Here is a 12,099-nt window from a genome sequence, read left to right as displayed (position 1 = left end):
ATAACGTGCTGCCTGGCACACAGGGTCCTTATCAGCGGCCCCACAAACAGGGAGCTAAGGGCATTACGTAAGGGATCATGACCTAAGACAGATACAAACTCTCCTGAACGTCAGAACCACAGAAACTTTTTAAAAAAGAGGAAAAAAAGAAAACCACCAGAGAGTAAGAGATATTACACAAAGAGATAACGCACACACACAATGGAACTAAAACCAAGTACACAGGACCTGCCCACTCCGGTAAAGCACTTAAACTTCTCTAGCGAAATTTTAGAAATTGGAAGATCCTCAGGTGGGATCTCAAAGCTAAGCCTGACTTCCAGCGGCGGATGAGACGCGGCTGAGGCCACTCAGAAGGGGCAGGAAGAGAAGGCCGGGCGGAGCCGTGCCGAGCGCACGCGGACCAGCGTGAGCAGCACGAGTCAGGACCCAAAGCAGGCGACGCAGCAACGAGACAAGGACAAGCGCAGGATGACGCTAACAGGCGCAATCCAGGATGAAAGTAAAATAGTCTCAAACAGGTACGCATCAGGTCCCACCACAGCCAACACTCACGGGAGACACAAGGACAGAGAGACAGAAACGTACGCACGGCAGGGCGCACAGCAGAGCCCGCGGACAGAGACCAAGGGCACACGTGACCCAGACGAGAGCACTGAGGGGCACAGCGGACGGACACCCACAGCAACATCGCCACGTCCAAGTCAGGACACAGACCATCTTCTCAGTGGTGAAAACGGCTCCGTATCGAGGCCACAAGGAAAACTGCATAAAACCCGGAAAGAGGACAGTCAGTGTTCTTCCCTAAAAATGCAGTTACAACTACCAAAGTAACGAAACCAATAAATCAAAACGCACTTCGCTTGGAAATTTTAAAACTTGCTCCGAAGCAACTCTTGGACCAAAAAAGCAAGTAGAGACCAAAATGAGAGAACCTCCAGACCGCGATGTTATGGAAAATACATCGGATCCAAAAGTAAGAAAAAGCTCTTAAATGCTAAACACGTTTTGGAAAAGAACGAGAGCCAATGAACGAAGCACACAAATCACACACCTGAGAAAAAGGATAAACTGAGAAAACGCAAAAGAAGTTAATTGAAAGCAAAATGTCATGAACTAAATGGCAGAAAAACAGGGGCGCCTAGGTGGCTCATTTTGCTAAACAACAGAACAGAGAACCCGGGAGTAAACACACACACATTCGGGCAACCGATCTCCAACCAGGCGCCACGAACACACACAGGGAAGGACAGGCTCTTCTGCAAAGGACGATGCGTACGAAAAAAATGAAATCTGAGCCCAGCTTACACTGCAAACAAAGTCAACTCATAATTAAATCGCAAACATCTGCAAGACCCAAACTGTAAAACCCCAGAAGAAAACCTCAGGGCAAGCCTCTGACGTCGGTCTTGGCAATGACTTCCTGGAACACACGGCAACAAAACCAGAAACAGAGAAGTGGGACGACATCAAACTAAAAAAAGTTTCTGCGAAGCCAAGGGAACCATCGCCAAAGCGAAAGGCACGTGAGGAACAGGAGGAAACGTTTGGGAACCACAGATCTGATAAGAGGTCCGCCTCCAAACCCACAAGCTGCTGTCACCACGTGACGGTAAAAAACAGTAACACAACTGTAAAAAGGGCTAAGGACCCGCACAGACATTTCTCCAAAAGAGACACAGAAACGCCAACAAGTGCATGAAGGAAACTTCAGCATCACTCATCGTCAGGGAAACGCAAATCAAAACCAGCACGAGAGACCACCGCTCGTCTGTCTGCATGGCGACGATCAAAAAAACCAAAGCTACCAAGCGCTGGGAAGGACGTGGAGAAACTGGAACCTTTGCACACTCCGTACACAAAACAGCACGGCCACTATGCAGAACAGTATGGAGGCTCCTCAGAAAATTAAAAATAGAACCACCGTGGGGCACCTGGGGGGCTCAGTGGGTTAAAGCCTCTGCCTTCGGCTCAGGTCATCATCTCAGGGTCCTGCGATCGAGCCCCGCATCGGGCTCTCTGCTCACCAGGAAGCCTGCTTCCTCCTCTCTCTCTGCCTGCCTCTCTGCCTACTTGTGATCTCTGTCAAATAAATAAAATCTTTAAAAAAAAAAAAATAGAACCACCGTATGATCCGGCGACTCCACTTCTCAGTTTGTATCCAAAAGAACCGAGATCAGGATCTCAGGCAGGAGCACTGCCACGTTCCCTGCAGCATCAGTCCCGAGGGCCGAGCGAGGAACGGGGTAATCGTCCCTCAACAGACAGACGACGAGCACAGGGGGCACCTCCAACGGGGCACGGAGCATCCCTCGGCCTCGAAAAGGACGGAAACCCCGAAACACACACCATCGCGGGTGAGCCCTGCAGACACGTGCTCCGTGACGTAAGCCGGTCTCAGAAGGACACATACCGCAGATGCCACTAACCTGGCGCGTCTACAACAGCCAAACCAGAGTCGGGACGGCCCACGCCGGCAGGGGCTCAGGCAGCGGGCAACGGGGAGCTGCCGGTCAGCAGGCGCAAAGCTTCGGTCAACCAAGTCAAGGGACGTGCTCTGCCAGCCCAGAGCACGCCGGGAAGACGGCAGACCTCGCGTGGAGTGTCCTCACCATGAACAAATGCATCCGTGAAAATCCGAACGCAGTGGGAACCGAGAGCATGACTCGGCTGGAACGAAAACCCCGGGGCAGAAACGGATCGCGTCAGCGCCCGGCTGGGAGCGCGAGCAAACCACGGGGAAAGAGACCCCACCTCACACCGCTCACCACCACGGAAGGGAACGAGTGAGAACTCCAGAAGCGGCCGCCACCAGCGGAGGAAACCGGGCCTTCCGGAAGGTGAGGGAAAGCAGCCCTTGCTAACCCCACCTCCAGCCCAGCCATGACCGAGGAGCAAAGCGGAGGACGCCACCGCGTGAGAGCCTGGACGGGGCGGATCACAGACGGGAAGCGGAGCGAAGGCTGGAGACAGACGCGTCTGGCACTCAAGGAGTTAATCTCCACAACCCACGGGCAACAGATCAACAACACCGGAAAACATGAACAAAGGCACGGAAAGTTCACAAGGAAAATACAAGAGTCTTTGATATTTGAAACCAACTCATCCCGCACTTTAAAAGGAACCCAATGTGTCCCTGTCCCCGGGGAGCACCAACCGGGAGGTGGCCGACGAGCCTGCCTCTCTGGGCCAGCCCCTGCACACGTACGGTCCACGTAAACGCGTACGAAGCGACCCGGGAACAAGGCGGCCCCTTCGGTAACGGCAGAGACCGGAAATCACGGGAGGAGCCGTCGACGAAGGACGGCGGGACGGACGCTGGCACCACCACACCTGGAGCCGTCTCAGCCGTCAAAGAGGAAAGGAGGAGCTATCCGTACCAAGAGAGGAAAGTTTCTGGGCCGTTTCATCTAGCAGGGGAGAAGTAAAAACCAGGGGCACAAGCCTGAGATCACACACCTTGCGTGAGACCAAGGACAAACAAGAACGTGGACGTTTGCGTCCGGCTGACCCGGGGCTCACACAGAGCCAGGAGCACGTGTGAGACCGCAAGACCCGCGTTGCCTGCAGACGTGGGGCCGGGGCTGGCTGTAAGGGGGATGGCTCACTTCTGGCTGCGTGCTCCCCACGTGGTTCCACTCTCGACACACAAACCACTGCCAGCACGGCGTGGCAAGGACACTGGTGAGTTGCGCTCCCTCCGCCCCGCACAACAGGGCTCGGCCCTGAAAAGCAGCAAGCTCCCGATCCGTGTGGCAACCTTGAGAAATCTCCAGGGAACCACACCAGAGGACCAAGTCAGTCCCCAGACATGACACGCTCTAGAGTCCCATTTATGGAACCTTCTAGAAACGACATCAGAGCAGGGAGGACGGACGAGCGGTTCCCAGGAGCTACGGGGTGGAGGGCAGCAGGCAGGAGCACACGGGTCCCCTGGTGATCGAATCTACTTGGACTGCGCCCACGCCTGCATCCTGGCTGAGACACCCCTGCCGCCATGAGGAAAAGCGCGGAAGGGTCCCCAGGATGCTCGGAATCATTTCTTACAACTGCGCGTGAACGTGGCATTGTCGTGAAGTAAAAAAACTGAATGATGCAAAAGTGACACCAGCCTGTCCGTGTCCACGCACGAAGTCACTAAGTGGACAGAGCAGAGGCCATACTCAACCTGATCTGCTCGCCCGAGCACCTGCCTCCTGGAGCCTGAGTCCAGAAGGCAGTGGGCAGCCACAGGGCTCAACCTCTCCATGCACGGGGCACTCCCGGGGAAAGGGAGGAAGCCCAGGGATGGAGAGTGGTCTTCCAGTCACACAGGCTGCCTGGCCCAGCAGCATGAGCGTCAGGAAAGCTGCCCACCATCTCCAGAACCCTCCCCGGGGAAGCAGGCCCACAGGGCACTCCTGGGTCTCTGGGGGCGGGGAGGTCATGGGACTTGTTCTGGACAGTGAGCTGTGAACCAAAGCAACCCAGCTCCCTGCTGGGCCAAGCGTTTCATTCCCAGGACAAGGCCCAGAGTTCTTTTCCTCTGGCAGGGAGACCACACAGTCCCAACGGCGGCTGCTCCGTCCGCCCAGGGCTCCAACTGCCCTGAGCCAGTCCTGCCGACCCCCGGTGGACCTGCATCCCTCCGGCTTCAGGCGACTGACACTTGAGGAAAGGCTGTTGCTGCAGCAAGGCCTGGCCTGCACGGTCAGAACCTCTTCCCACCCGACCACGCCTGGCCTCCAGCTGGATGCCAACCGGTCCTTCCCGCACCAAGGACAGACGCCTGCGTGCTGCCTGAGGAACCGTCTCCTACGACGGCCTCCAAACCCCCTCCTGCAGGGCGGCAGAGGCCCAGAAAAGCAGCGGGCGTTCTGCCTCAACATCCTGTCAGACCAGAGGACGCAGGGCTGCGACCCCCCGTGGCGGACAGCTCTGGCCCTGGCCTGCCCACACGGCGCAGGACGGCTGAACTGGCTTCAGGCGACGCCTCGTTAACAGAATCCCTTCTTCAAACACAATGGAACTCACGAGGTCCAGGGGACTCGTGACATCAGAGCTATCCTGGGGACAGGAAGGGGGCACGCGCAGCAGGGGTGGTTAGAGCCCCGTCCCATCCCGATGAGCAGCCGCAGCCTGGTCCGGCAGCTCCCCACAGTCCAGCCTCCTCGGGGTTAGAGGGCAGCACCGTCAAGCGGGGCCCAGGTCTCATGCTGGACACACTGGGTTCCAGCCCCAGCTCCGCTCAGCTCGCTGCTGGCCTTGCGAAGACCAAGTCCCTCTCGCAGTCCAAGAGAAAGGACCCACCCACTGCCCTGCTCTGATCGGTGGCCCCAAGACCACCAAGTGGTCTCACCGTCACCAACACTGCCCCGCACCCCGCGCCTCCCGTCTGCCAAACAGTCATCTGCTCGCGGCGGCGCTACCCAGGCCCTGGGAAGCTGCAAGGTACAGGGTCTGGGCGACTCCACCCCCACAGCTGTGATCACCCCTCCCCCTGCCCCGGCTCCAAGCGGGGGTCTCCTTTGGCTCTGAAAAGTGGACATCATGCCTGGGAAACACCTGCTCACGGCTGGCCCACCCACGCTCTCGGTGCCCCTCACCGCTTCCTCCCACCAGCGCTGCGGGCCGAGAACCAGCTCCCTCCAGTCCTAGCTCTGGCCTGCACACGCGCTCACGGAGGGCCTGTCACATGCGCTTCCCGGCCCGGGGCCACAGACACAGAGAAGATGCAGGTAACCTGGGGGAGCGCACGGGGAGCCCAACACCACAGGCAGCGAGGAACCCGCCAGGCGGACCCGAGGACCTGCGACCACCCAGTGCCCCACCCTCCTGAGGGACTGCAGCAAACAGCAGGGGCAGGCGAGGCGTGAGGCCCGCCGACCGGCCGGCTTCCAGAGACGACGCTGCGCCGAGCCTTCGACACGCAGAGCAGGTCACCAGACGGGGCCGGCACCAGCCCTTCCAGGCAGACAGCCGCAGTGGGACACCTGAGGGCAGGCTCGGGAGGCCAAGGAGTCGGCCCCGCAGGCTGGCCAAAGGCCAGAAGATCAGGTCAAACCGCGAGGGGCTGCAGAAGCCGGGGGAGGGAGGCAGCCAGCCCCTGCACGGACCAGCGCCCCGAAGGCCTTTCAGCAGAAGAGGGCCGCGCGGTTCTGCTCCCAGCAAGGAGGGCCACCACGTCAAGAAGGATCAAAGGTGGCCCCGGCTGGAGGCTGCAGACTAGCGAGAAGGACCACCCCTGCGACTAGACATTCTCCAGGCCCCAGATCAGGAGGAACAAGACTGGACGCCCCCCGCCCCATGGCCCCGGCGCCCGCTCCTCACCCCCACTGCGGGCACACTCATTAGCACCTTCACTGGGGGGACGCGGCGAGGGCAGGAGGTTAGACCCGAGCCCCGTTAGCTTCCGAAAGCCCGCGCGGAGCGGGTGGCCGAGCCCAGGCAGGAGGCCGTTGTGCTGGCTGACTTCAGCGTGGGGGAACCGCAGTCTGGGCCGCCGGGCGAAAAACACTTGCCTTTCGGAAGCCCTGGCTGGAACGGATTACAGGAGGAGGGCGGCCAAAGAGGTAGCTGGGGCGGGGAAGAGAGGGGGTCGCACCCCTCAGTGTGCCTGACCCACCCCGACCCCGTCCTCCCCAGATGCCATCCCGCCCTCCTCCCTCGCCGCCACCGCACACCCCAAAGTCCGGCTTCCCAGCCAGCACAGGCTCAGTCTGCACCGCGCAGCCCACACCCAGGGTCTGGCTCAGGTGACAGAAGGGCAGACGCGAAGCCGGATGGCTGGTGGCACCCCAAAGCCCTAAGAACGTTGACAGTCACAGGACACCCCTGCACGGGTCGGGGAAAGCCAGCTACCAGCCACCAGCAAGCTCATTCTACACACTTGCCACCCCGGCCTCCAGTCTCCACGTGCTGGTCTGCACTTGGATGCCCAGAGTCCCTGGAGCTCTCAGACCTTCACCAAGCTCTCCTCTAGAATGAGCCCGACGGCAGCCCGATATGGGGGAGAAGTCCAGGAGTCGGTCTTTCTTAACACAACCACAGCAACGTCCACGCGGTCCTCTAACCCACAGGCATCCTTCAGGGCGGACGTGCCGCGCGATCAGGTCCCCCCGCAAAGCAGCAGGGCAGGAGTGCAGGGAAGGCGGGCCAGCTCAGGGTGAGGGGACTCTGTAGCCCGAGGGCCAGGTTCAAATCTGCCCGTGCCTCTGGATCAGCCTCCCAACCCCGGGGAGTCTCCTGATCTGAGGACATCGGGAACCCAGCAGGGGCTGGGCAGACACCAGCGGTCAGCAAGCGGGGCTGACCACTACAGTGACCGCGGTCGGCTGTCCTGTGTTCCCACTGAAAGGCAGCCCACACCTCGCCCTGGCCATCCAGTAGAGCGGGCGCTCCGAAGCAGGAGCCAGCCCAGAGGTCACTCCAGAGGCGGCTACAGCAGCCTCCCGGGCACCCCCAGACCCCACGGCCCTCCTCCCCCCTGCCCTGGGCTTGCAGGCCCGCCCCTGCAGTGGTACCGGTGCCCGGTCCCCAGGGGCCGCAGGACCAGAAAGGGCGGGCTCGGGGACATGCTACTGAGGGGCGTCGGTCAGGATACCAGAGCTGCGACATGGCGCGACCACGTCCGCAGGACATCCCCGTTTCCGTACGGGGACGGAACTCAGTCAGGCCTGGGCCCAGTCCCTCCCTCAGGGGAAATCAGAGGCGGAAAATAAGAGCATCTTCCACCGATTCCATCACCGAAAACGCTAACGGTTGGTGGGGCCGGAGCTCCAGGCTGGGGGCTTGCGGGGTCAGCGTGACCACCGGGCTTGCTCTCCCACGTCTGCTCCAGGGAGGGCTGCTCTCCCCCCAAGAGCGGGAGCCCGGCACCGCGGGGACAGCAGCACCCTGCCACCCCGTCCCGCAGGGAGAGATGCGGCAGTCCCGAGCCACCAACCGCTCCCTGGCGGGGGCCTATGGCCTAGCTGCCACCACCACGGACCCAACCACAGGATCCTGAGCCCCGGCTCCCAGGCCTGGACCCCGTGGACAGAGGGAAAGCACAGGCCTGTCACTGCCGTGGCAGCCCCCTACGTGAGTCCCCAGCTGCCATGTGTCCCAGACCCCCACCCCACCGCTCCTGGCTCGGGAACAAAATCCAGGCCTCGCCTGGCTCCCAGGCCCTGACAGCCTGACCCTGGTCATGCGGGCCCATGGGAGACCAGCACTGCTGTGCCGCCCCCCAGGCCTCCCGCTGCCCAGAACGGCCCCACACCCTGTTCCATCCGCCCCCACCTGGCTGCTGCTCGGTTTTTAAGACTCAGCTCAGGCCTCGCCAGCATCCGGGACCCCTTCCCCATAGGGACCCAGGCCCTCCGGCCCGGCCCACAGCCGCACACACTTGGGGGAGAGGGTGGTCTCTCTACACCGCCACCGACCCCTCCCTGGGGCCTCCCTCCATACCTTGCACGCAGGAGCCTTGGCGACAACGTCAGGGATGGCTTTAGGGCAGCCCCTGCACTCACCGCACATCCTGACCTGCGTGCAAGACGGGACCTTCGAGAACCCTTCTGAGCGTTGCCCGTCTCACGTGGCACCCCTGGGCACAGAAAGCCCATGGCGGGGCCCTGCCAAAGATCCCGTGCCCCGGACACTGCGCCGGCACAGTGACGCGGGCAGCCTGCCACCTGGCCCACGTCCTCGCAGGGCTTCCCTGAGCCCGACGTGGGCCTGGAAGCTGGGCAGGGCTCCATCGCGCACGGTGCGGCTTTGAGGTCGAGTACAGGGTCTGCAGGGTCAGCTTTACCTCACGCCTGTCCTGCCCAGGCTGCAGGCTGACGGGACAATCCCACAGCGGCAACAGGTTTCCGAGGACGGCCCAGGGCGGCAGAGAGCGCACTGAACTGAGGCCCCCCAGGAGACGTCACTGCCCTGTCAGCGCCCTGGGCTCGGGCAGCTGCAAGGTACCAGGTCCGGCTCACGGGTAAGACTCGGGCGAGGGCCACCAGCTCCCTTCCCACAAGACGTTCTGGCGCCAGGGCGGTGCTCACGGGCCGCGTGCTGCGCGAATGCGGGTTCAGCTCTGCTCCATCCCCACCAACCTCGCCGCTTCACCGCACCGCGGCGCGCAGCCACCGGCCCGGGCCTGGGCCCCAGGTGGGCAGCAGAGACGCGGCTCCCAGACGTGGGCGGCCAGCGGGGGAGCACATGGAGGCCCCGGTCGGGTGCAGGAGCAGCTCCTCTGAGCCCCACACTCATCACCCAGAACCAGGAATGGTAATTCCCGTCGCCCGCCTCCCACCCCGAAATGGGAGACAGGTGTCTGCGGCAGAGAGCCGAAGCAGGGCGCGAGCCCCCGTTCCTGCTGTCAGTCGGCTCCTCTCCCGCAGCTCCGTCACCGGGACGGGACGTGGCAGCGATGGGGGAACTACTCGAGAGCCGGGCAGTGCGGGGCGCTGCGGCAGAGTAACTCCACTCGTGACACGCGATGCCGACAGAACGAATCCAGGAGCCACAGACACAACTAAGCCATGGCCAGCTGTCCACACAGGAGTCCGAGCGACAAAAGGCCCAGCCTCGGAAGCCTCGTGGCGGAACGGGTACGGTCTCGGGACGTCGTAGTGAAGGGACTGGGCCAAGTCCCCTTTTCTCAGCCTGGTTCTTCACCCGTTCGGTGGGGGGGCAGTCACGGGCCCTTGTCCTGGGCTCACTGGGAGGATGAGCTGAGCTCCGGGCTTCAGCTGCTGAGGACCAGAGCCTGGCACCCGAGTGCCACGTGAGTGTGGCCGGGACGACAGGCACCTCCACCCCCAGGACGCCTGCCAACCAAACCTCGCCCTGCTGCCTGGCCCTGCTCAAATCCCACACCCTAGGAGTCCTCCCTTCTCTGGGACCCTGCAGCACGCATCCAGCCCTTGTCACTAACGCCTCGGGACAGCCTGGGTCACGCTGGTAGTCTTCTCCCCCAGCTGGAAGCTAAGTCCCACCTCCCTGCCTCAAGCTTCCCCACATGTTGAACAAACCCCCAGCCACGGCTGCATTTCTCACCATGGTCTCCTTGCCGCCTTATACCGCCCGTCCCCTCCCTCATCCAAACCCGCCGGCTGGGGACCCAACGTGCAAGGGTGCAAGGGTGACCGAGATGAAGGCCTCTGTGTGGTCACGTGCAGGACACACACAGACACAGGTCATCTCAGGGTGGCACAGAAAAAAAAGCTAAGCACCGGGGGCTGCGGGCCACAGGTGTGGGGGTGGCGCTCCCCCAGGGGAGGGAAGGGACAGGGAGGTTCCAAAGGAGACATCCAGAACACAAGGGCCTTCCAAGAAGGAGACGGAGCTGTCACACTGGCGGGAGAGAGGTGAGCCGTGCAGGAGACAGACCCTGAGAGAGCTGGGGTGCGTCGTAGTAGATGTGGCTGGAGCGACACGCAGGAGCCAGACCCTGACCTTCACCCTAAGGGCAGCAGGGAGCTGGGGAAGGGAAGCCTGGATGCCTGCCTGCCCAGGAGCCTGTGAGCCGGCCCCAGACGGCAGTCCCTGTGCACAGGCACCCAAGCCACAGCCACAGGGAACTTGCCGGGTTGCAGTCAGGGCAGCCAGGCCAACAGAGCACAGGTGTGGAGGGGGCCCAGCTAAAGCTCCACTTCTTCCAGGAAGCCTCCTTGGACTCGCCCATCTCCCACGGCTACTGCAGCACGACCTGGGTCCTGAAGCTGCGCTGTCCTGGGCAGGGAGCTGCGGCACCAGACTTCTCCGGGGGACCCGGCGCGCCCCAGGCTGAACCTTGAGCGTCCCCTTCCCACGGGCTGCAACACCCCCACACCGCCCGGGTTCGTCCGCATCCGTGCCCCAAGTCTCCGTCCCCGGGGGGTTCCCGCGGGCCCCACCGAGCCAGAAAGCAAGCAGACGCGCGGCGGGGCGGAGGATGGGGTGCCGAGCGCGGGAAGCGGGGCGGGGCAGGGCCGTCGGCGGACGCGCTGCAACAGGTGCGCGGCCGGGCCGCGGGGAGGGGCCGGCGGCGGGCGGCGCGAGGGAGCCGGACGGCAGCGGCCCCCGCGCGGGCACCAGAACTTTCTGCCCGGGGCAGGGCTCCTACCTGAGGCACGCGCGGCTGCCACGGAGCGCCGGGAGCGGGCGCCCGGGGGTCGCAGGGGCCAGCGCGCGGCGGGTTCCCCGCGAGCTCCGTGGCCGGGAGGCCCCAGCGCTCGGCACCGGGAGGGCCTCGCACACCTCACGCGGAGGGCGGCGGAAAGGCGCGGACGCGACGGCCTCGAGGGCGCGGGGCTGACGGCCGCCCCGGGCGCCCCACAAGTGGGACCCGAGGCCTCGGGGCAACCGCGCGCATGCGCCCTCCGGTGGGTCCCCGCCCCCCGCACCGGCGCCCTGAGGGGCGGAGCCGCAGCGCCCCCGGCCCGCCCGTCCGCCCCGCCCCGCCCCACCCACCGTGACCACGCCCTCCGGAGGCCCCGCCCCCTCGTTCCGACCCCGCCCGCGGAGGCCCCACCCCTAGCCCCGCCCCACTGCGCCCTCCTCCCGGCCCCGATCCCCTGCCCCGACTTCGGGCCGCGCACCCTCCTGGCCGGACTGCCGTGGCCCCGCCGGCCGGACCCGGCCCGACCCCGCCGCCTCACCTGGGCCGGGGTGGCTCCCGGGCGCGCTCCGCCGGCTCTCGGCGGGAGGGGCGGTGCAGGGGGCGGAGCCGGGCCCTACACGTCACGTGACGGCCCCTCCCGCGTCGGGCGAACTCGGCTAAGCCGTGCCTCGCCCGTCCCGTCGGCCCCGGCGCCTCGAGCCAGCCAATGGCCTCCCGAGCCGCGCCGCGCCGCGGACGGCGTGCGCCCGAGGACTACAAGTCCCAGACCGCCCCGCGCGGACCATCGGAAACGGCCGGAGACGGCGGCCGGCTGGGCCAGAAATGCTTTCTCAGCCCGGCCTACCTGAGTGGCGTCGAGGGTCCCCGGGGTCGTGCGGTCCCTTCCCTAGCCCTGTGAGATGGCACGCCCGTTGTCACCCCGAGCCTCAGTCTCCATCCGTGGAACCGAGGCTGGCCGGGGAGAAGGGGGGAGACGGTGACCGTGAAAGTGAATGAGACAAGACGTGCCCATGGCCCGGCCTCCGAGGCCTTTGCCTGGG

General features: G+C 63.8%; 1 protein-coding gene across 1 annotated transcript in view; it reads right to left on the bottom strand.

The window, feature by feature from the left end:
• Positions 1-11,663, bottom strand: part of TSNARE1 (t-SNARE domain containing 1) — a 90,549-nt gene extending 78,886 nt beyond the window's left edge. The window contains 1 exon segment of the mRNA XM_046020542.1: positions 11,598-11,663. The gene's annotated coding sequence lies outside the window, so the exon portion shown is untranslated.
• Positions 11,664-12,099: the final 436 nt, after the last annotated feature.

This window comes from Meles meles, chromosome 1 (genome assembly GCF_922984935.1).
Source record: "Meles meles chromosome 1, mMelMel3.1 paternal haplotype, whole genome shotgun sequence".
Taxonomy (NCBI): Eukaryota; Metazoa; Chordata; class Mammalia; order Carnivora; family Mustelidae; genus Meles; species Meles meles.
The sequence above is the reverse complement of the archived record's forward strand: the minus strand, read 5'-3'. Positions and strand labels throughout refer to the sequence as shown.